The sequence below is a fragment of the Hippoglossus stenolepis genome, chromosome 17 (genome assembly GCF_022539355.2).
Source record: "Hippoglossus stenolepis isolate QCI-W04-F060 chromosome 17, HSTE1.2, whole genome shotgun sequence".
NCBI lineage: Eukaryota > Metazoa > Chordata > Actinopteri > Pleuronectiformes > Pleuronectidae > Hippoglossus > Hippoglossus stenolepis.
Window position 1 is genome coordinate 7,511,303 of NC_061499.1, and position 25,988 is coordinate 7,537,290.

Genomic DNA, 25,988 nt, shown 5'->3' on the forward strand with positions numbered 1-25,988 from the left:
CCTCACCCTCTCCTTTTCCCTCCCACTTGCTCTCTCCTGCCTGCTAGCACTATTTCAAGCCTCTGCTGAGGAGAGAGAGAGAGACGGAGAGGGAGAGAGAGAGAGGGGAGGGGAAAGCAGACAGAATTTAGAGTTCAAGTGCACGTGCAGAAAATAGGCTGAATAGAGGAGAGTCGGAGCAGAAAGGAAACCAGGAAAAGGAACGGCAGGGGCGGGAGACAAAGCACACAGCAGCTCTTTCTTTTCCTCTTTCTTTCTCTCTATTTTCTTCTCACAGACCCGAGAAGGTATTAGTCCTGGAATGGGTGGTGTGAAAAAAATTAAAAGCTCCAAATTAAAATACAGTGAGTGTGAAAGAGAAAAAAAAATGTATTCCTATCCCTGCCCCCTCCTCTTTCCTCTCCCCACTGACACACTCCTCCTCTATCCCTCCCTCTTGGATATTTCTCTATGAACCCCCCGGTCTATCTCTTTCTCTCCCTCTCTCTCTCCTCTCTGGCTCTCCTTTCTCTCCCCACCCACCTCACATGCACACACCCCGGACTCCTTCCCACTCCTTCTCCTCACGCGCTCTTACTGTCTACTTTCGCTGGGGACGACTGCAACAAGCTCAGTTTTTTTTCCTTCTTTTTCTTTTGCTTGCCATCCTTTGCTTTTGGTTATGCCCTCATGTAAGGAGGCACCGCCACACAGATGCTTCACCCTTACTCTACGTGGCGACTCTGAAAAAAAAGCAGGGCCGTGGATTCTCCCTGCGTTAGACTGCATGCCACAAACTGCAGTATTTTTTTTTTTTCAACTTAAAACTCGATTTCAGTTTAGAGACGTTTTTCTTTTTCAAATCTCATCTTCAATCTGAAGCGCTAGATGAGGGTGGAAGAAAAAGAAAAGTGTCCGATTAATAGACAGATGAAGGGGACATGGGCAAAGAATGAGGGGAAAATGGAGAGCATGGTCTGCGGGAGAAAGTGAGAAAGACGGAGAGAGGGAGAGAGAGAGAGAGAGAGAGAGGTAGGAAAAAGAGTACCGGCACTGGCAAGAAAAACGGGAGGGGGAAGAGAGGAGAAGGGGGACCAGTAGGGGATAGACTTAGGAAGGAGGGACGGCTGGATAGAAAATGGCAAAAATCGCGGGAAAAGGAGAAAAAACTAAACTCCAGAATGAGAGGGAGCCGGACTTCTCGCCTCACTCAGGCTTGCAGTCTCTGGTTGCCTTTCATTTTTTGTTTTTTGACATGATTTTTCATCACTTCTGCGGTCACCCTCTCATTCATCTGTGAGTATACTGTGTGTACACGTTCTTTTTCCTTTCTCACACATGCAGCCTCCCTGCGTTCCGTCTTCCCTTGAAGCCTTCTCCTCTCCTTCGCCTTCGCTTCATTTTTCAACTGTCGTCTTTTTTCTTGTTTGAAAAATGTGTTCCCTAGGTTGCTAATCCCTCCATCCTGTTTGTCTATCCCATCTCACGCTCCACCTTCTCTCCCTCTTTCGCTGTCTCTCTCTTTCCTCTTTCAGCTCCTCTTTATTGTGGGTTATCGCTGTTCTCTTTGCCTCTCCTTGAAGGATTACCTCTGCTCACATTCAGATGAGGGCTGAGGGAAAGGGATCATCGAGTGCACCCCGTTTTAGGGGGGCCCGTGCATGGGAGGGTAGCACATGCAGGAGGCAGGGTGTGTGCAATTGTGTGTGTGTGTGTGTGTGTGTGTGTGTGTGTGTGTGTGTGTGTGTGTGTGTGTGTGTGTGTGTGTGTGTGTGTGTGTGTGTGTGTGTGTGTGTGTGTGTGTGTGTGTGTGTGTGTGTGTGTGTGTGTGTGTGTGTGTGTTCGTATGCTGGGGTGTTAAAGGAGCCGGCAGTGGCGGACAGACACTCCTGCTTACGCATGCGTGGATTTGCACAATCACGTTTCATGTTTCATATTCAGGGAATGATTGCGCGATAAGTTAGTTATAAAATGCACAGAAACAGAAGGTGAGGTGTTAAATGAGGCGGAACGAAGCGACGAAACACTGTAAGTGCTGCAGGTTTTCTTCCTCCTCTTCTCTCATTCAGTTCTTTTACTCCTCCCATGCTTTTCCCCCCCTTTTCTATCCCATCTTCCATCCGTTCATCCGGGTATCCCCAGTTTATCTGTTGGTCCGCCCGTAAAAAAGACGAAACCCACGGTCCAAGATGTGGTTCGGTGTTAACCAAAGATAAGGGTGGATTTATTCAAGCGCCTAAGCTGCGTAACATCCCGGAGTCAGTTTCAACAAGTTTTTCATTTTTACATCCTGCGCATTTGGCCAACACGACTTTTGTCTGATGTGGTGAAGTTCCAGGTAAAGATGGAGGCTTTCGGTGCAAATCTGCGATGTTAGGATGTCGACAGCAGCAGATTACATGAATGCATTTTTGCACTTTAAATACAGTGGAGGCTAGACAGTAGACAGAGGCATGACACTGTGTTTAAAACGCAGGTCTGCTATCGTCCATTTGCAGACCATCTGCTATAACCTCCATCGAGTGTAGTGTACCTCGTTCCCCGCAGTATCAGCCTCAGATATCTCCTGGCATCTCTTTCCTTTCCTCTTCCTCGCCTGTTTTTTTTATCTGCTCTCTTATGTTTTTTATTTACACAGCCTCCTGTTATCTCTGCCCACATTTTCTCCATCATTTGCCACAGTCGTTATCCGTATCCGATATTTCTCGCTGGCATCGTTCCATAGGAAACGTGCATACATGTGTGTGTTCCTCGAACGAAAAGCAGAAGCACATTTAGACTCTGCTCGTTCCTGGAACATTTGAAAATCTCTCTTTGTCATGTGTTCGTGAATCAGGCGAGGTTATTGAAGTTATTTGAGGACATTGTTGTAAAAGTTTTGATTAAAACCAGTGCGGATATTCTTTAATTAAATAATGAATTATGGAGATATAATAAGAAAGAAGCTGGCGCCGTTAGATAACAGTTACTGGCCCAGTTCTGTAATAACGTTCAGTTACTAAGTGTGTGCTGGATTAATTCATATGCAATGATTTGATTAATACATAATGATTTGACATTTATGGGCAGAAAGCATCGCTGCGTTGTGTGATAAGCCAAGGGGGAGGATGCTTTTGTTTCGTAGCGTCCCTGCCACAACCTTTCCGTGACCTCCACTTCAGCGTTGGAGAAAATGAAGAGCAAAGTCGTTGATGTCAAAAATGTTTTTCCTGAACCAGGAACCTTCAACTTGTCCTTATTTGTTTTCAAATTTGACTTTTACTTTACCAAATCTGCCTAGCACCTTTGATACCACTCCTAAGGGGATTTTATGGTAATGCGAGTGTAGTTGGACCCTCAGGTTATGAAATATTACTCAGACAGACCTGGTGTTATGTAATCTTACATAACTGAGGCGGCAGCTCAGCAGGCTCGTGATCAGGGGCTCTGGAGGAGAGGCTATATGGGTCTGCTTATGGTATGAACTCACTGACAGGGTCAACACACTCATGAATACCTGTTCCTTAAAGGGGAAGAGGCCCCCACTGCAGTATTCTCACATATGGAGTTAAGTGTCTGACACCTAAAGGCTGAGGAAGTAGAACAACGTCACCTATAGGAGCTTACTGCCTCTCTTGCCTCAGTCATTTTAAACCACATTTCTGTGTGAGATACTCAAGGTACAACAACCCGGCGCTGTTCCCATGATTCTGTACCAGCTCTCTGTGAATCTCTGTGTTTCTCATTCATAATTGATGACATTCAACCGCAGCATACATTAATGGATCGAACAGACCTCAGGAATTCCCATGCAAGCTGCCATTGTGTGTAGCAGGTTTGAGTTTGTGCGGCTGAATTTACTGCAAACTGACAAAGCCACTATCGTTTGAGTACGACAGACCTGGTGTGCAACACGAGTAGTACTAATGCCTGCAAGAGTCAAGGGTATTTATTTAATAGAAGATTAAAAAGACTAATGGTTTTGTTGGGTGGGGCCTAATAAAACAATATAAAATGCATATTCTATCTGATATGTTGATATTTATATGATCATTTTTAATGACTCACCCATAACCCAGAATTAGTTCTATAGTATGATTATAATGTGAATAATGTCTGTTTCAGATTGAGCTGCCGAGACAACCTGAACCTTTTCTTTGAAGATGTTGATCAGGTAAGGAAACATTTTCTGTTCATAGTTAAGTCGTTTAAGTGTCCAGAAGAAACAGCAGATACTTTTTTAACTTATCTAAAAAAAATGAGTGTGTGTTTAGGTTTGTGAGAAATCAAGTGCTTTACTGAGCAGATTTGTGCTTAATGGCAGTCAGCAGTCAGGAACTCTTGGTCAGCCATTTTAGTCTGTGGCTCGATCGAAACGTCAATACACCATCAGAATAATTGAATTACTCTTCCCTGACTCATTCTGTTGTGATTAACCTCGCAGTTATGTGCTAACCGTCGGCCTGCGTGAAAGCAGCGAACGGACAATCTCTCATTTTGTTAGCGCACCGCTCGGCCCGGTGTAACAATGTTGGCTGTGACTTATCTTAGTACGCAACACGTGAAAGGTCATCGGTTGGTCACGTCCCGATTATCAGATGCTGCTGAAAAGTGAGAGAGTGCGGGTATAAAGAGCGTCCTGTGGTCTAGCCTTGAAGCTAGCTTTGGAGATGCCTCACATTACATTTTTGTCTTTGTGCTGATGTCACCCCCGTGCCCCCGGTCCAACAGCAGGAGAATAAGAGCTACATTCTGCCTCTGTCACACAATAGAGCCCTTCTTGGCCTGATATTTTCACAATGTGTTTTTTGCAGAGGAGCGATGCGCACACACACACACACACACACACACACACACACACACACACACACACACACACACACACACACACACACACACACACACACACACACACACACACACATTCTCTGCAGGCAGCACAGAACATCGATTCAGGGCTGGTTGAGCTCTGCACTTTACCTGATATTTCAATTCTCGTTGAAGGTGTTTGCTCAGAGATTTGCAGCAATCCGCTCCCACTGTTCAGGAAGTGCCTTGCAAATACACTGCAGGTCATTTATTAGATTTCAAGATTTATTCCCAGCACCTACTCAGAATGAGAAATGTTAAATTCTGCCTTATAAACTATGCAGTGTCGGCGGCATGCGGATCTGCGGAATTGTTAAAGTGATGTATTTCATGGGTCGGTGACAGAGGAGCCACTGCAGTACAGTAGGGTGGTGTGGCATGGGTTAACGTCTGAGGACTGGAGGAATGTGTCCGGGTCGACGGGGAGAATTCCTCAGTCCTGCGCGACTAGGTCACTGCACTGACAAGAGTCTGCCACCTATTTCCGCATGCGCACTGCCGCCCTGCGCCTCCGTCTCGCTCGTTCTTTTTCTAATTCTGCCTGCCCATCCTTCCTTTCTCTCTCTCTCTCTTGCCCCTCTTCCTCTCTGTCTGGCTCCTAGTCTGTCCTTCTCTCTCGCCCTTCCTTTCTTTTGTGTTTCATCATTTCATCTTTTGTTCTTCCTGTTCGTTCTTTGTCTGTCTCCTTCTGTCTCTTGTGTCTCTCCTTTAGTTCATCTGTCTGTTCTACTTTGCCATATCATATTTTTTCAGACTCTTTCTTCTACCTTGTATATGTCCCCGTGCACTTTTCGCTGTTGTTTTTCATCTTCAAATACTCGTACCTTCAGGTATTTATACTCCAAATGTCATTATTCTGTCATTGTTGTCTGATTTATCCATTCTCCAACCCTCCTATCTTTTCTGTGTCAATTCTGTCTGTCTCATTAGTTTTCTGCGGGTTATTGAGTTCAGTGCTGCAGGTGCTTTCAAGTGGACGTGTTAGGAGGGCAGAGGCGTGAGACAAAGGAAGACGCAGACATTTACATTCTCTGTATGCTTGTGAATATGACACTGGCATGCTTGTTATTAATGCAGGGCTGTAGCATGCATATGGTGCCTGGTGGTGCTGGTCATGTATGATTTATATGGCGTGTTCCCACACACAGGCTCAGGGCGTTCATAGCAGCTATCAGTATTCCTGAGTGAAGGAGTTTGAAGACTCTCACCTCTTCATTGGCTGTCAGCGGGGGTGACAGACAGACCCCGAGGTACAGGGGTGTTTCTGCTGATGGCACATGTGGTGATTTGACACAGTCTGAACTCTGCACACATGCTCGCTGAATGGAAGCACATTTCTCCCTTTTACACACACGCAGAGTATAAACAGCTTTATAGCTCATGCGGAGGGAGATTCAACTGCAGATTCTCACGTTCTTTTGTTCATACATGTAAATTACTAGTGAAGTTTGATTTGTTTTTTTACTTTACTTTTGTGAAAGATGTTCATTGTTTTCTTAGGACTTAAAACGATTGTGAAAGTGTATTAAAACGGAATTAACAGCCTTTTTTTCTGTTACTGACAACTTACCTATCTTGTAGTGCTTTTAGATTAAAACTAACAATGTGAAGACAGCAGTGGGCATTTTCAATTATCACATCTTTAATTATGGACTCATTGAAAATCAACCCATTAGTCGGTGATTAAAAAAATAATTACACCATACGCACTAAGTAATTTTCCATACATTGCAGTGACTGACAGTGTGTCGAAAATATTCTGTCATGTTAAATTATTAATTTTAGTGTCGTGCCCTTTCAGCAGTCCATTTACATTGAAACTAGTAATTTGAATAATTAAATGAAAAATATAAAAAAATATTCAGTATATGCAGCAAACACTTACAATGGCAAATTTATTTCCTATGAAACATTAATATGTCTGTATACCAACTATCTCATCTCTGTGTGACACTGAACTGTTTTTAACCTCAAAGTGGGATTCAGAATTTCGAGCTCTTCAAATAATATTTAATTTAGCTCTGAGAGCAGGGTTGTAAATCTCTGTTTGTTTGTTTGCTTGTATGTATGTATGTATGTATGTGTGTGTGTGTGTGTGTGTTGTGTGTGTGTGTGTGTGTGTGTGTGTGTGTGTGTGTGTGTGTGTGTGTGTGTGTGTGTGTGTGTGTGTGTGTGTGTGTGTGTGTGTGTGTGTGTGTGTGTTCATCTGCCCACCACCAAGCATCTAAAGCCCTGGCAGAGGGGAGGTGAGATGTGAGTAATAACAGCGACTGATGATGTCACAGACAGCATCACGCCGCTTCAGCTGCCCCCGTGACCCGGCTCTAGGATGGCAGCAGCAGCGCAAGCACCCGTGGGTAACACCCGCCAGAGCACATTAGAGGAAGGGAGATGGAGAGAGGCAGGGATGGAACACACAGAACACAGCTCAGGGGGACAGAGAGAGAGAGAGGGGGAGAGAGGGAGAGAGACGGACAGAGGGGGGGAGGCTGTCAGATTAAAGAGAACAGAGAGGAAGAAAAGCTGAGAGACATGCCTCTCCGTGTTTTTAAGCAGACTGTCTAGTTGGAGTTGATGTTCTACATTAATGCCTCAAGTATCTCTCACTTTCTGTCAGTCTGTCCTTCCATCTGTAGATCTCTCCGAAGGCTTTGCCTCCTCTTGAAATGACACTTAAAATACAAAGTGAGTCTTGTGCTGATTGAAAAAGCAAGGACGCAAGGTTAATACGTGGTCAGTGAGAAAATAATGCAACACCAACTTTGAAAATCAACAAACAGACAGAGGTGAAAACATAACCTCCTCGGCGGAGATAATAAAAAATCCAAATAATTGTGGGTTGCAGCCTTTTATAGACTGTGTCTCACTTTCTCTCATGGCCCATTTTGTTCACGTAACACACACTTATCTGCAGCATCTACAGTATGTCTCTCTCTCTCTCTCTCTCTCTCTCTCTCTCTCTCTCTCTCTCTCTCTCTCTGCCTCTCACTTTATCTCGTTTGTATCCATGGTCACTGTCTCAACTTAGCTCACTGTGCAAAATTGCCAAAGGTGAAAATGATAGTGTGGGTTCAACGAGGGTGCAATGAGCTACAGTGATGTGGTTGAAGGATTGCTGATCTCACTGTTTCAGCCGTTAATCTCTCCACAAATCTGACGGACGGCCTCAGAAGTCACTGTCACTGTCACTGGCTGCAACTCTCAATATCCGGTCTCTCCTTTGCTCTACTAGGTCCATTAAGTGCAGCGAAATATACAGCGGTGGCATCTGTGTCCCTCTGAGACACACTAAAGGACAATACAATATGCTACTTACAACCAAATATGATATAGGAGTCAATACTTTCATGCATAGGAAGTAAGAGGAATTCCCCACTGTTTGATGCTGTCATTATGTGGCTGTCTTTTACTAATGTTTACAAATATAACATGTAACATTAAAATGTCTAAAATGACATGACCTATGTTATATATTTGGTTGACTTGTGTATTTACATTATCCAAAATGTTTCCAACAATGTTAAAACCCAGAGAAAACCCCAGTTTTATTCAAGGTAATGGGACGTTACACAGATGTTTTGGGTGAAGACAAAGTTACATATTTCATGTTTAATTTACCTGAATCTATTACTTGGTGAATTGATTCATTTATTGTTTTTTTCCCCAGCAAATATACAAACAAGTCAGTCGCTCCGGCATCTCAAATGTTAATATTTTCAAAAATTTGAAGTTTTTGTGTTTTGAGCTGTTCGTATTCAGGTTAATATAGCTATCCACTTGAATTAAACAATATCACTTACACCATACAGAACATACTCTAGGGTATCATAGACACTGCATTCATAGCTAAATGAGACATTTTTCATTGCAATCCACCTCAAGAGCTGAGAAACCTTGAGCTGGAAGTGAAGAGTGCCCATTCACAAAGTACTCAGCAGCTACGTGTTTGTTTTCACCGTCATCGCTTCAAAGTCTCATTCAGTTCTGACTCCCAAATGGCTCTTGATGCTTTGATCTCAGTGCCGAGTCTATATGAGTAGATACACAAAGACAAGCAATCGTTTCCTATTTCAAAACGATTCTGCAAAGCAGTAAGAAAATCTAATATTCTGCAGTTTTATAAACAAAATCCATTAACGGAGAAAATAAATGACAGATCCAACAATCTTGAACATAACTGGAGGCTGTAGCCTTACTAACATTGACAAAAAGTTTGTTTGGTAGTAAAATCTTATAGCTAGGTCCAAACTTTTAAATAAAATAATGAGAAATTGGACGGCAGAAGTCTACAACTCCTCCAATCTGAACGTGTTAGTTCCTCACAGGTTTGGTGCACACATCAAGCTCTAACTTTAATTTGGAGTTCAAGTTGAAAGGTGATAATTGAATCCTCTCTAGCTGCAGATTTCTAATCTTACCATGCGAGTAGAGAAGCAAATGTGTTATTTAGCAGCAGAACACAAGTCAGCGAGAGTTGCTATGTGAGAGCGGAGATTACATTTTGTTAATTAACATCCTTGACCCACATCACCACAGTCATCAACAGATTGGTTTCTGGCAAAAAATAGGTACAAGGCACAAGTGAAATATGACGACAGGAAAATTGTTGAAAGAGTGGACTAAAAAAGGGGAAACATAGCGTTAGTAGAAAGAGATACATCCAATATGCAACTTAGTGTAACCAGGAAAGGGTCTTGAAGAAATGTAAGCGCTATCCAGCCTCATTTTACTGCATATATCCACCTAAACCGATCCCACCAGTGATGCAGGATTGCAGGGTTTTTCTCCAGTGCTCTGCTGCTCCGGTCTCTCCCCGTCTTATCTCTAACTCGCTTAACCATCCATTTTAACCGTCAATGACCTCAAAGCACTGAGGTTTGGGCTGTAGAAATGAGTGGTCTTTCCCAAGTGTGCAGTTAGTCGCTGTGCTGCTGGTAACACATCATCCCTCCAACCCGCCAACACCACCCCTCCACCTCCTCCTCTTCCTCCTCTCTGGTGCATCACCCCACTCACTCACTTTCAATCTCTCCTCTCTCCTTCACTCCCTGGCTTCATATTGATCTGAATTCATTTGTTTCCTATTGATCTGCCACTCCACCCTCTGCCGCATTGAGCAAACACAAGGACACACACCGTGTGCACACAAGCCTTGCACACGCACTCCAACAGAGAGAAAATACCTATTTACAATACTGTTATACTCGAGCCGCTTTGAAGGTCAATATGCACACCCATACACTGCAGACAAGACACACCTGAAATCCCATACTCTTCATGTGAGAGATCTCAGAGGCTGGAAACACGGAGGTTTGGAGAAGTCTCGGCTCAAGCATCAAACAAGCTAATGACATACAAAGGAACCTGGATTCCATATTGATCCAACACCTCAGGGGGGAGTATGAAAACACGAGCAGTCTGGGGCTGGCACCGGCAGGCAACACAATTACAGCTGCAGTTCATTTCTCAGGTCTGCTCAATTCTACTCAAGAATAATTAGTACAGCAAATGAGAGGAATTCAGTTTGCTGCCAATTATTCAGAGAGAAATGTGAACTAGGTCGTCATTTGTGGGAGTGATTGTGTGTTTCTCGAAGATATTTTTTACAGTCTTCAGACTCAAAAAATTGGAAAACAATTCAACCAAGTTCAAGACAGAGAATTAAGAAAAATGTGATATATTGTATTGAAATCCAGAACAAAAACCCCCAAAAATGCCATTATACACAAATAAAATTTACAATATTAACATGTGTTGAATATATTACAAGAATAATCTGGTGTTTTGCCCTATTTTTATTACTAAAATCACATATCAAAGTGAAAATCCACAGTTGGTGGACATTTCAACCAAAAATGCAGCCATCTTGTATGTTGCAAGGAATTCCAGTTTGAGTGATCACACGGTAAACTGCTGTTATAGCATGATTTGGTGAGAGGAGAGAAAATAAATTAATGTCTGTTTTCCTCATCAATTGATAATTTAGCTAATTTTTCAAGAAAAAATGCCAAATATTTTCTGGATTTTAGAATCTCAAAATTCCGAATTGGGGTGTTGGACTGGTGACTTGACAAAAACAATCAACAGCTAGAAGAAATACTTCAAGTTCAATATCTAACTTTATCCCTTTACTCACCAGGAGCTGAAAGAAAGGCCAGTTGTAGCTCTTTCCTTCCTTCTATTTCTATCACTTCTTTTCTTTGACTTGTCATGCTAACCAGCAAGCCCTCATCCTGCCAGACTGTCTCCTCACTTTCTGTACTCAGCCCTGAAAAAGAAGCGTTACTCATAGGTCGTGTTATAACTCTTCTAAACTCAATAACACATTCCTGTGATAAACCACATTCTGGAACACCTTTAAAAATTGGTCACACATGTATACATAGATTTATTTTAAAAAAAAAAGGACTCACAGGGGAATCTATAGCTTGTTTGCTAAATCCAGCTACAGACTGATATGTGCTTGTGAGTATTTATGTCACCTCTGTGGGGTTGACTCAAAATTAGGTACAGACGTGCAGGTTAATGAAGGAACATCCAGTGCAACGTGTGTCTCATTGAGGTGCTTTTAGATAGTTTCTGTTCAACAATGGAGTTCTATAGAGGAATAAATTACTCATCATTAGGATCCAACTCATAGTTGGTCTTGGTTTTTCTACGGAATCTTATGATACAGAAATATATGTTAATCCTTTGAGGTGCAGTGTTTAATTCAGCATTTTTAGAGGCTGCTCTCCGTTGACCACTCTGTCCCGCTCCACCAGCCACTTTAAACTTTCGGTTGGTGGCAGCAAGTTGCCATGAAGCCAGACTGTTTGTCCTGCCCTCTGACCTCCTTCTAGGACATGCTGTGCTCAGTGAGAAAGCATCTCCAGCAGCAACTTAAGTTCAAAGGGGCCGGGGGAGAAGAAGGGGGGGTGGGAGACGCTGTGCTTCCTCTCTAATATTAGAGAAGATGCACTGCAGGCAATACTCACACTCCCTAAGTGCATGCAGACAGGAACACACAGACCCATTATACATACACATGTGGGAATTAATGAGCGCACACCAACACAAAAGCAGCACATCTCCGTCTCCGTCGTCTTTCATGGTGTTGCAGTTCCATAATTATTGCATTTGTTTGGCTGGCTGCTGTTTAATTTATGTCCGATTGTATTTTCTAACGTTATTAATGTATTATTCATCATCGTTGTCTTTAACCGTCTCCTCTGTGCGTGCATTTTTGCACCACCCTCTCATTCATGCTTTGTCGAGGACACAGTATTAATTCTCACCATTTTATCCCACTTTGTTAAACCATGTCATACTCCGCACACAGTGTTTGATGCGTCCTCCGTCATAAATGCTCGTGTCTCCATCCACTTCTTTGTGCTGGCGACTGCTTAGTCTCTAATCAGGGATTGGTCCACTCTGATTGAACTGTGTGGTAGTATTCTTTCATGATCGTGCCCAGGACGGTTTCTGCTGAAAACAGCTCTGCTTGGCCATGTGGCCTGGCCAAAAGCCCAGATCGGGTTGTGTCAAGAATGGCTGACATTATTTATTTACTTATCCAACTTCATGGCTCAGTGTATTAATTGATGTTCCCATTCCTTCCCTGTGGTATGCTAATAATCTGCATGATGCTCTGCTGATTTCAGGAATGCCATGGTCAACTACAGAAGCTCCCCAGTGCGAGCAGAGCCATGGGAAAAGCCTCCGACTAGATCCCGGTTATGAGGTAAATGTTTTGGCAACATCTTCCCGTTGCTTTCTTTCATACCAACAAAGACTCTTTGAAATCTGACTGAAATGAAAGGGAGAGCAAACAGCTTGAGACATCAGAGCTTGTGATGGAGAAAGTCACCACCGAGTATACAGAGGGACACACCAACATTTCCATGTCTCTCATGTCCTTTTTCTTCTCCGACAGTCACTCTCTGTCTCGTCACGTCTCTTTTATTCTCATTCTCATCATAAAACGTACGTTTGTTCTCACTGAAAATACGCAATGAAGGAAAATTGTTATATCACCGCCATTAAAAACCGACCACCTCCCAACTGCTAGTAAAACCAGTTGTAAAAAGATTAAAGCTCAGAGCCATCATGCATGTTATTGTTATTCAGTATGACTGCACATGGGATGTCGCGTAACTGCACGCATGATTATTCCCTCTCTTTTTATTTCTCTTATACCAACACACTTTAACACAAGAAAAAAGATTCGTAGCAGCCTCCCATTATTTGTCACCCACAGAGGCAAACCATCAAGAAAACCAATTCAAAATGGTACTTTTTTTTTTTTTAAATAATGACATACTGGGAACATATAAAGCCGCCATTATGGAAAAAGAACATTCAACTGTTAATGTAGATTTTTGTCACGCTGAGACGTGGTTGGTGAATGTGCACACAGCGCCTCTACTACTCTCACACAACAACACACATATATGTAGAACACACACACACACGCAGACTGGCCCACACAACCCAATAGCCACTGACAACAGTGCCCTAGCAACCACTGGGCATCATGCCAAGCCAAGGAGGTTGCCTAGTAGTGTGTTCCCATGGTAACATTTTCTGCCTTTGTAAATAAGGTACGAGAAGAGTGGAGGGGGGGGGGGTTGGAAGAAATTGCACTACGGACTCTCATTTTATCCTGAGAGAGCTAATAATGTATGGTTTGTAAGTAGCAGACACTTATCCCTGCACCAAGCTGTCATCTGACTGAAGAGGTGCATTAGCATCGATGGGGATCTCAGGTCCGAGTCCTCAACACACAGGGTAACATCCTGTTTTTGAGAGAAAACATGTTCGTTCTCCATCTCTAAATAATCTCTTTCTTAGAAGTGTTGCTTGGAAAGTACTGATCACACTCTGCTGCAGACGCTGCCAAAGTTACATTTCAATATTGGAAACATTTTCTACGAATATTTTCATTCATGCATCCATTTCTCTACCCAGATACTTGTTTTTTCCTCATCACAGTCACTCACCTATCTCATCCCATTATAACTCTGTTACTCTGGGATTTTTTTCTTAATTAAGAGACAGTCGTGTTCACCTAAACAGTGTGTGTCCCTCAGTAAAATCAGCGGGATCGGCGGCGCTCCTTGGTCCCGACTTTGAGAACCGCTGTCTGAGCCCAGCGTTCCTGTTGAGGTGGCACTTGCCAGACGATTCATAGCTGCAGTTAACAACTGCTGTCACCGGGCAGATTTCGCTCCTGCCACTACATTGTTTGGGTGGTAGTCTCCGTGCGTCACTTCTCAAAAACAGGGAGTGGTTGAAATCCACCTGAAATCTTTGTTCTTTCTTGTACAGCAGAGCCTCAATGTTTTAGGTATTTTTTTAAATAACTTTTTTCTTGATAGACATGTGAGGCAGCTCTGTGCTTGAATTTAAAGAATCTTATCTTTTTCATTATATCTCTGTATATCTCTGTACACTCCATTTTCCATTTGATGGTTTTCCTCTCTAACTTTTCACAGATGTTGACAAATTTAATTTATTTATTATATATTTTTGAAGACAAACAACTTATATTTACTGTTCCAATCACTGGTTCCTAAAATCTAGAGATCGATTGTGCCCAAAAAACAAATCACGGAAGTAATTGTGTAAAATGGTCTATTTATGTGAAAATATAAAACAAGATTTCGTATTTTAAATGTTCAATTTGACATTTCTTGAATATGGTTATATATTATAATTCTTTATGTAGATATTTTTAATGTGATCTTAATGGAGAAGTACTTTCAGCCAGTTTCCATTTCACCAAATCTTAAACAGATGCAGTGGATGTTCCCTCAACAACTAATTATTTCTGCAGTAATGACTGAGAAACAGTTTGTTGTTACTAAGTATTGTCTCAGCTGTTGTTAGGAGATTAACACATGATGATCATGTGCCTGATAATCCATATCCCAAAAGCCATGATTGGATGTGATGATGACAATTAAAATAAAATCAACAAATTGAATTAATAAGAAATTAAATTTGAGAGATTTACATGAACATGATATTTGTTATTTTGCTCATGGGCCAAATTCGCCAAATACTTTTTAAAGTGTTAATTAATGTTTGGCTGTAGTTGCACACTTTGCTACATGTGGCTAACATTAGTCGTGTTTACACCAGCAACCTTATCACTCGCATTTTCTACTTACATTGTCCAGGCAGCTGTTAGTGGCAGACACAGTTAACCAGCATTGTACATTAATAGAATATTAATAGTTTGTTTAACTAACTAGAATTTCAGGTGGTGGCACGACCAGTATTTTTGGTGATTTTAGGCATATCTAAATATATTCTTTGGCTCAACACGATTAATTTTTATTTGCTCTCTCCAGAGGGTAAATTGTAATTCTTACAAAGCTTCACCTGACCCGACACCAGCCTGCAGAGGCTTCCCACCAGACTCACTTTGGCAAACAAACACACCCAAGCAGATTGGCAAAGAGCTGGCATTGGCACAACCATGCCGCATTCATGCGTGATTCGACTGCGAATGAAACGGTGAGAGAGGTTAAAGAAGGGGAGGAGAGGAATCATGGGAGCAGCGGGGCTGGGGGCGACTTTGTTGGTATGAACAGAGAGATTTTCTGTGAAAAAAAAAAAGTTATAAAAGATTTTGAGGCCTGAAATGTTTGGTGATGAAGGACAAATAAGAGGCACTTAGAGAGGCAGGAGGACGGCCAGAGAAAGAAAAGAAAGGGAAGGGTGGAGGGTGGAGGGTGGGCTTTTAGCATGGCAGAGGGCAGTGGAGAGAGGCGAGGTGAAAGGGTTTGGATTTGGAAGCTGGCCAATATAAAAAAACTATGTCTTTATCAAGCATATGGAGCTGCCAGTCCTTTTGAAGTTAACACTTACTTGGCTCATTTTTTCATCTAATGGTAAATGGTAAATCTTTATGATAATTAACAAGGTTAGGCTGATAACAAATGGCTTTTATTCCTTAAATGTAATAGAACCAGACCCATCACAGCCATTCATCATCTTATACACATTTACATGTGCTAAGTTATATAAATTAATATGCAATTCAAGGTCCTGGAAGCTGATGGAGTGAGTTACCTTCTTGAGGGATCAATGATTTACCAGCAGTGAGTTTGAATCCAGCTTCATCAGTGAGGCCTCAGTCATCTTACACTTTCAGGTTGTATTTTTGGTGCATTGACCACGATGAATAGGAGGCCTAGCAACTCTGCAAGTAATCAATGAGTCCTTGAGGCTCACACACGGAGTGTCAAAACACAGCCACTGACTGCTAACAACAGCCAATTTGCTGCTTTTGCAGGAGATCACCTCAGCTAGATGTCGAATGTGTGGGTGCGCCCCATTATTTATGGGGGATAATGAGGGAGATTGACTGGATAGTGCTGTTACTCCAAATTGTCATTCAATTACTCAGCCATTAGATCCTATTTGTAACAGTGAAATGCACCGATTCCTGCCTCACCCTGAATGCACCACATTAAATAGTACAAATCAACTTATCCTGTTTAGATGTGGAAAAAGTAAAAAACCCAAACTGACAGACATGAAGTGCACCAAATCTAGAGGAAGTAGTTCATCCTTTTATTGTCTGAAAAGTTCATTCATTCTTACACACATTCATGCACTGGCTCGTATTCGGCCCATCCACGGCTGGTAAGAGGCATGGCCATTTCTGCAGGCGACACTCAGCCAGCATTATTTACTGGTTTCTCTGTAGTACTGCAGAACTCTGTAGGGTGCTTCACTCCTGTGACACTGTTTGGCCTTGTTAATACAAAGAGACCTACTGCAGCTATCCAATGCTTGGATAATATTTTACCTTGATGCTGTTGCTAGGTGGGGAGAGAGACACAGAAACACACCAAACGTGATCTCAAAATGCTTTAAATGAAGTGACCCGCACGCATGCATATTGCAAACTATGACAGGATCACATATATTATAGATGTGTTTGCAAGTCCTACAGGGCTGTCTCCTGCTCAGGCATCAGCCACAAGTTTGTTTGGTTTGTTATGATTAATTCATTTGCAAATGTAGAAATTATTTCATACTGCAAATCACACACTGCATGTTGTAAATTTAAAAAAAAAGAAATACCTGTTTAAAGGGCCGCACGTGAAGGTGGGGCACACATCCTAAAATCGTAGAGATGCAAGGAATCATCCAAATTTGTCATAATGTTGCGCACGTTTTCCAGTTTCTGCCTTGAAGGTGTTAATTTCTTGTGTTCAGTATTCATAGTGAATATCCAGAGTGGATAGAAAAGCTTGAGAGAGAAGCTCAAACTGCTTTCACAGCTCTGCACACCTGGACATATGGGCGTGAAGTCTGTTTTGGAAAATTGCAAAAATAATTAGACAAAGCCTCAGGTGTTTTTGCACAAGCACTTAATTTGAAGCCTTGGAGAGAAGGCATTTATTTTTATTACAGCTTCCAACAAGGCAACAATTGATGCCTTAAATAAGACATAAAAAAACATTAAGACAATATTAAAGACAATATTAATTGATAGACATAAGACATGCCTATATAGAACAGAGTATATAGAAGATTAGAATATGCTAAAGTTGAATAAAACATAATTTACAGAGTTTACAGATGTTTTCTATTAATCAAATAGGGAAATGTTCATTTTCCGTATTTGGCACGTTACAAATATTGTATCAGCGTATCAGTGAAATGTTCAAAGACAATTTGTTTTACACTAACAGCACTTATCATGTAAACCTAACCACAGACAGGAAGGTGGATGCAAACTCCCCATACACCTCTGCGCCTCCTGCTGACTCCACTGACGTTAATGATTGCAGCACTTTATTCATTAAAAAAAAAAAAAACAGCCAGCAATTATGGTTCCATCACAACATGATTGAGAAATTGAGTTAATTAGATGAGTAATCAACAACTACAGTATAATCAGTGAACGGATTTGTGTCATACTGTAGATGTCCAACATTTTCTCTGCTTCTCAAATGTGAGGACTTTTTTTGTAGTATACAAAAGTAAAAAAAATATCGTTGGGTTTTGGACTGTCATTCAGACAAAACCTGATTTCTGACAGACATTTAAACTATATCCAGATGTTTTATAGGCAAAATGTGCCTATAGGAAGATGCCCCGTGATCTGGATCCAAATTTAAGGAGATCTTTATTAACCCTTATTGCACCACTTTACCAAGTTTCATGATAATCGGTCTGGTAGTTGTTGTGTAATCTTGCTAACAGACAAACAAACATACAAATGCAGATGAAAACATAACCTCCTTGGCCGATGTAAAAAGAGCAACATCAGTATTAATAGTTGTAATATTTATTAAATCTAATATGTTGCGTTAAAACACCACCTGAGTGCAGAAGATAAAAGACGTTCCTGAAGGAGTGATATCTGTTAGCGGACTGAAAACAGAGGAGGAGGATTCGACTTTAACCTCAGGATGACAATGAGGCGCTGCTCGGTGCTGCTGAATGGAGTCTTTGAGGATATGGAAGATTCCACCAGCTCCACTTGCAGAAGTAGGTCAGGCAGACGCCTACAGTAAGCAACTGCAGGTTAAGTGCTCGTCTTTGTACTCGGAGACAGCCTTGGCCTCTTGTGGGAGGGGGCTGGGTTTGGGGGGGGGCTATGTTCAGTGTCTACCCACAAGAGGGAGACAAGTCCACAAAAATACATTGAGTGTGTAGATAGTTAGTGAGTCTTAGATGTTATTCCTCTAAATTCCAGCAATATCACAATGTTCAACTTCAATATTGTATCCACAGACGAACCTTTATCGTATTTATTCATATTATATTGATTGATTTTGGTTGGAACTACATGATAAACATAATATTTGAAACATGTATTGATTTTTATTCATCTGCAACATAGCTTTATGATGAATTCACATAATGATGAATGAGATGTGAGATAGTAGTTGGACATGAGACAGGCAGAGACAGACAAAGACAGACAGACAGACAGACAGAAGACTCTGCGTGGAGGAGGAAGAGACTCCAGCGCTGACCCTGCTCCGGTGCTCTGCAGTGTGAGGTAGTTGGTTGTATGGTTTCGCATAATAAACAGCCTGGAGATAACTGTACAACCTTCTAGCTTTCCCTGCGGAGTCGCACACACCTCATATGAACGCCATCGATGCCCCGGCCGCTTGGAGTGGTGAGTACGAAGACTGACACGGAAAAAGGACAAAAGGTTCTAAGAGAGGACGACTTTTTATAGCAGGATAGGAACACGACAAAGTAATACAGGGAAGATGAAAAAGATAATATGATGAGGGGTTGATCCATTTTATACAATTAATTAGCTTTTTGTGTGTGTCTTGTACATTTGAAAAAATTGTCATCTCTATAACCAAGCCTGAATAAAATTCTACATTTGTTCTCCAACCAATTCAACATCTGAAATACTAATCGGGTTTTGCTGTCAAGGTCCGACTAATCCAGACGTCAATAGACCCACCTTGCTCTGCAGTGCTGTTTGATTTGTTATTTGGTGCAGTCCAATGGGGTATAGAGCCAACTATCGATAGCTGTTTGTTTCCTAGCGGCCGTGCACAAAAACACAGAGCGTCTCTTTAGAGGACATTACGCTGGGATGCTATAAAAGGTCGACCCTGTAGAGAACTCGTACTTTAAATCATTTCTTTGTGTGTCAGGGTTGTTTCTGCTATTAGATCATCTGTGGATCCATCAACAGTTAAAACCCTCATGATACAAATATACGAATGTGATGAATTTCATGGTATCTAGCGGTTGAATTTTAAAGCTGTGTATTTATTCAGTAGACATAAGGATTTTCTGTAGTATCGGCAGATAACGACGGCCAGACATTAGTGCCACTGTGTCCTGAAACTCGGGGCTGTGCGTGAACTTGCTTACCTCCTCCGCCTCCTTCCCCTCTCCCCTCCTCTCCTTCCTGCCCCCCTCCCTCTCCCTCACCACCACCCTCCCCTGTCCCCCAGTGTGTCTGGCTAGTGGCTCAGACACTCAGTATCCGCATTGCGTTGCAGTGCTCCAGTGAGGAGGGGAAAAAAGAGCATATATCAGCAATCTCTGCCGAGCACTGCTCTTTTTCTGTGCGCACACAAAGAGACGACTCCCCGGCATGTTCCGACTCCAGAGGAAACACAGTCACAATACAGCCGCCTGCCACCAGCCACGTTATACATAGTGGCAGTAAATCCCTGTATTAGTTTTAAAATTTAACGCCAACATTTGATATTTCTTCCTGTTAACGGATCTATTTTGTTGTTGATTCCACTCAAGTTGATGACATTGTATTCTGTGTTACCACTACTCAACACATTGAAATAATTCACACGTTTTTTTATTGAAAATTGTCGCAGCAAATTTTACCATTTTTATTTTCTTTCCGAGGTTCAAAGTTCAACCATTTGATTTCACAATGTACTGACAGCTTTCTTATCGCTCACCACATGACAGTGGTTATTTGGGATTTGGTGCAACAAAGGCGGTGAGATTGATTTGTGATGAACTGTGCAAAATGCAGCCTGGTGTGTTAATGAAATATGGAAGAAGAGCCGCAGTGTTGTGGTCACGTCGGCTGGGAGGTTAATCACCTTTGGGCTTTGCTGTGGCTTTGCTCCTCACGCTGTGTAAAATCCACAGCCTCCGTCTGTGAGATCCCCCCCAACCCCCACCCCACATACAGACTACCTCTCACACAGATGCACGTGTGCACAGCAGTGCACGAGGACATGCGCACACACACACACCTCACACTCGTTGACTCTCTCCTCTCACCTCCTCCAGATGCTAGAACATACCAGCGCAAGTTCAAACATACGCAAACAAACAGCGCAACAAACACCCATGTAGAGACACACGGCATCGTGTGAATGTGCGTTGCAAGATGGGTGAGATGGGACGTCATGCCTGGAAAAAAATGTAAGGGGTTAGAGTACGAGGGTGGGGGTTTGAGGGGGGTGAGGGGGGAAGGATAGGGAACGAGGGGAAGGGCTGAGACAGAGCAGGGGGAGGTGGGGACAGAGTGATAGAGAGTGTTCAGGCAAGAGAAGAAGAAAGAGCGATAGCTTGAGATACTGCATGCTTGCATAAGTGTGTGTGTGTGTGCGTGTGTGTGTGTGTGCGATATATGTAGGTGACACAGATTTATGAAAGCAGAGGGTCATAGATGGAGGCGCTGTTGGTGGTTGTTGGGGGTTGGTGGAAGTGGGGGTGTTGGTACAGCACCAGATAATGGAATCAATGCAATTGTCTGTGTGTGTTTTACTCTATGTGTGTGTGTGTGTGTGTGTATGTGTGTGTGCGCGCCTGGCTTACCTGCCTCACAGACATTGCTTGCTCGGACTCTAATTGTCTGGAGAATTAGTGATGTGACTTGGCAGAGGGAAACGGGCACAAAACAGAGCCAGGGACAGCGCCTGAGAGAGGGATAGAAGAAGAGGAGAGACAAAAAGAGGAGAGCGAGAGATGGAGGGGTAGCGAGAGGGGAATAGCTTTTCTGTTCACCGCCGTGTGCAGCGCTCAGAGCAGAGGAAGACTGAAGATGGGGCAGGATAGGTTTTATCAAGCGTTATTTTCTTTACCACTGGATTAATTGATGCTTTTTTTTCTCTCAGGGGGAAAACGGATCAATAACTCATCGTGAGAGTGCGCTGTGCTTGGTGTGTGTGCGCACTTGTTGTATGCGTGTGCATGTGCGCGTGCGTGTTCGCGTGTTCACATACGGAACACCAGGCAAAGACAAATGGTGAGTTCACAATGACTTGAGCGGGCCGGTTAACGAACGAGAGACAGTTCGACCGACCACGTCCGCTCAGCGTCTTCCCTCCGTCTGCGTCCACCTTCTTTTCTTCTTTTTTTGAAATGAGAATGTTTTACTCCGTTCTCTCTCGATCCAGCGCTCTTTGTCTCGGGCGCTTTACAGAGCAGCAGAGGAGCTGATGAAACTGGGACAGAGAAAAATATCTCAAAGCACAGAGACAAAGAGGAAACGGAGAGAGCTGGTGTCATTTCTCACACGGGCTGCAAAACGCTTCATGTGCTGTGTTCCTTTGTGTAGTTGTTGTGTGTTTGCGTGTGTGCGCACCTGGGCAGACAGTAAGTTGGAGACACGTCCTGGATTGTTGTCGGACGATAGAGTTGTCGACGTGATGCAAATGGAGTTTTTCAGCTGTGAAGCAGTTGTTTGAACCCGGGCTCGTATTCTGCATGTGGCATCTGCAGTGTCAGGCTCTTGTGACATTTATCTTGTCTGTGCAGGAGTGAAATCAGTGCTGCTCCCTCAAGGCTGAACATCTTTTTTTGGGGAGGGGGGTTTCATGGGGGATTGCATAATCCTGTGAGATCACAAGGCCTGTAGGAAAATGTAAGATGACAGTGATGTCTGCGGCTGCAGGCACAGCTGTCTGTGGACGCTCCATGCGTGAGCACATGCAAAGGGACGAGTGTCGTGTGTGTGTGTGTGTGTGTGTGTGTGTGTGTGTGTCTATGAACTGTTTGACCGCTCTGTTGGAGCTTAGCGCTCGTACAGGCTGGACGGCCATATGCTCATCCCATATGCAAATCCAGATTTATACATTAAATTTGAGGATTTTCCTCTGCGAGCATTTGTGTGCGTGTGTCGTCAAATGCTTTGTCTATCTGTCTGCCAGCAGGGGGCATTTCGTTGGAACGTTTCACTGCACAGACCTGCACTGAATAACAGGCGCTGGCTAAGGGAGGAAAGGCAGTGAAAGGGCCCTGAAAAGGAAATGAACGGATAAATAACGCCACGAGAATCAATGTTTCCATGTGGATTGACGTGTTTTCACCTCTTTCTCTTGCAGGATGTGATCGAGTCGCGTTTGTCCGGACGCGTCGAGACGAAACATTTCATGTCGGACTGCATCGACATAGAAAACGGTAACCATCAAATATGACGTAATAACTGTCTCTCATTTTAGAGAATTGTTTTTGTTGTAATATAAACTGCTGTGTCTATTAGTAATAAAAATGTTTTAATGTGTAGATTTAGAGTTACTCTCACTGAGCCTGTTGATAAAAGGATTCATGCGTCACTGAAATATATTTTCTCGTGTAAAAATCTCATAACTCGCAGTAAGATTTAAACTGTGTGCGAGTTGGTGTGCGTCTTTGTCCCTGAGACCCTTAACCTGTGATGATATGAAAGGTCACAGGTGAGGTCCTTGGGAACAAAGGTGCATGCAGCTGCTTCTGGAGACCACGACATGTCCTGACATCAGACTGAGAGAAAGCTTCTCACGTTGCCAGACAACGTGTTATCCTCTTTTTAACATCATGAGAATGTGTAATAGATCAGAGTAAAGTCCCAGAATGAAGATGTTTTGACTGCATGAAGTCGTCTGGGGAGAATTCCCCAAATTTCCCTGACATCAGGAAGGGCCGAGGAGACGACATGGGTCTCTGGAGGGGGCAGTGCCTTCTTGGCGAGCTTTGTGCTTACACAGTTCAATAAGAAGGCAGCCAAAGGTCGTGACCCCGATGTATGATTCACGTGGGATTTTTAAATCAGTTCACGGACGCTGGGAATGACACGTCGTCAACAGACTGGAAAAACTCTGATGTTCTATTTTATTTATTGATAGTGACAAAGTCAGATTGTTTATGTTACAAAACAGAAAATGTTTGAATAATAACTCTTAACAATTAATTCATCAAATCAAAATAGTTGCTGATAAATTTTCTGTGGCTCACTTTAAATTTTAATTGAATTTCTATGTATGAATGAAATGCTCCCTTCTCTGGATGTTCCTGTTCTGATTAAGTGAAAATATCACAATAAAATTAAAGATATATTGAAAAATCTGTGTATTGTTTTGTTAAGTAACATGTGAATAAAATAATTCAAAGTGTAGTCGGTTGTTTCCTCTCATGTTGGGAGCAAGGGAGGAGAAAATGTTTTCGGTCACCGAGTCATGAATTAAATGTGAGATAAATATTTCAGATCAGTGTAGAAAACATCAACATGTGATATTAGGTGCATCACAGATCCGACCACTCAACAAACCGCACACATCCGGCGGTTTCCAGGCGAATAAACGAAAGCGATGTGGTCGCTCTGTCGGACTCTCGCCCCCCCGACGCAGCCGGGGCGTCTCTGTGCTCCCTGGCTCGCAGCCCTGCGTGTGTTTGTGCATCCCAGGACAGTTGACATTGATTGTGCGGGAGACAGACCGAGACACATTAGTACCCAGCTCGGGACCGCCGCTGAAAAACACATTAACTGGCTGCATTGGGAGCACTGTCTGGTAACCATGGCAAAGCACACAGGGAGGGAGGGAGGAAAGGGAAGAAGAGGGGGAGGATGGAGGGGGTGAGACGGGGCAGTGGGTTCATCGCTCAGTCTCTCAGGGTTTGTCTTTCTCAAGCGCTCCTTTCCTTTCCTTCGGCCATGTCTGTCATTTTCCCTCAGCCTCGCTCTCCCTCTTTTGAAGTGACAGCCTCTCTCCCTCTATCTCTCCCCCTCTCCCACTCATACAAACACCATTTGCATATCTCTCTCTCTCCCTCTCCCTCTCCCTCTCTCTCTCGTTGTCTCGTTTCTTGCCTTTCTCTCGTTGACCTCATCACTCACCTCATCCTCCGCGCCCTCATCTAACCCCCCCCCCTGCGACAAAGTCTACCTCTGTGTAATTTGTCTCCTCTTTGTTTTTTCTTCTCGTTCTTCCCCCTCATGCCTTTTGTTCTCGTGTCGATATGGTTCCCCTCTGTGGAGACGCGCAGGAAAGACAAGAGCTGAAACTGATGCCGACAGACGACATGATGATTTACCACCATCACACTCATAATATTTATAAGTATGTATAGTGTTCATTCTTATACATCTGATTTCTCACTATCATTTTATACATAGTAGATGGCAGATTATCATGTCATATTTATCAGGCCAGTTATGGCTTTTTTCTTAAGTTTACTCATCTATTCTATGCATCTGTTCACTGTCCCTGTGCGCGATCAATAAAGTTTATCTTCTAAATCAGTCACACCCTCTTTAAATAAGACTCTTTTGTTAGCAGCCTGATTTTTTTTTAAATGGAAATTCCTACTTAAGAGCTACATCTTATAAATTATACAACTACAATGGCTCTAGGTGTTCACCTCCACCAAGGCCCAGCAGTCCTCTTGTGAAATCACATTGAATTCACTAGATGCAGATTGCACAGATACTGATCTGCACCAAATTGCACACACTCATGAAGATCAGTTCTCTAAACATGTCTGTTGTTCTTCATCAAGATCCATAATTGATTCCCTGAGAAATCAGTGAAAATGTTGAGAAATCTCTCCACCTTTGGATGTTACAGTTTCCGTCCCCTGATCCGGATCCAGACCAATATTAAATGTGTTGTTCTCTGGGTCATGCCCCACCCCTCCTCCAGATTTCATGGAAATCAGTTTTAGTAGTAGTTTTATTTTATTCTTCACATGACAAGACTTTAAAAATGAAAAGCAATATTTTTCTTTTTACTTAAACTCACTTCTATCTTTTGCTGAACCACAGTGTGACCTGTAGTTGCAGGATGGTGGTAAATAGTAAAACAGAAGCTCAGTATTGTCAGTTACACATTAAGTTTGTTATAAAGTTTTATTAACCACCATAAGCTACTGGTCATATCAGACTAAAGATGGCGGACAGCAGTGAGTTCAACAACCAACCAATTACTGAGGAACATTTCATTTGAAAGAGGAACAACGTGTTAATTGTAAAAGTTTGATTGTCTCACTACTAGTCCATCGTTTTCTTTCATAATCATACACAGGTAACACCTCTTTGAACTGAAATATATAAATCTGATATTGTTTATTGTGTCGTGCATATACTTGCTCAGCCAACTGAAACAGAGCTGCAAAGAACTTTTGTCTCCTACAAGAATCAAGATTTCCCTCTAAACACAAATAAAGCTTTTTGTAATCTTCTAACCCAAAGAACTGATAAGAAATTACCTGTCATATTCCCTATATAATAGATCAAATATGATTCGTCTGCAGTAAAACAAAACAAGATGCTCAGTCTTTAATTTTTAAGACTATTTAAATGTAAGCAGATTTTGGAGGTGTTACTTGGAGAGTTGAGAGTGAGCAGCCCTGTGATTGGCCACTTTCAGGAACTTCAGGAACATAAGTTTGACGATGGAGTCGTGTCCTTTTCATGATTGTGGACGACATGAAATAAA

At 42.6% G+C, this 25,988-nt stretch overlaps 1 long non-coding RNA gene across 1 annotated transcript; it reads left to right on the forward strand.

Annotated features, from left to right (window-relative positions):
- The first annotated feature begins 494 nt into the window (after positions 1-494).
- LOC118125170 lies at positions 495-24,797 on the forward strand. Its single transcript, XR_004698797.2, has 5 exons — positions 495-1,275; positions 4,084-4,132; positions 12,471-12,550; positions 22,620-22,695; positions 24,538-24,797. It is a non-coding gene; the product is annotated as an uncharacterized LOC118125170 (long non-coding RNA).
- Positions 24,798-25,988: the final 1,191 nt, after the last annotated feature.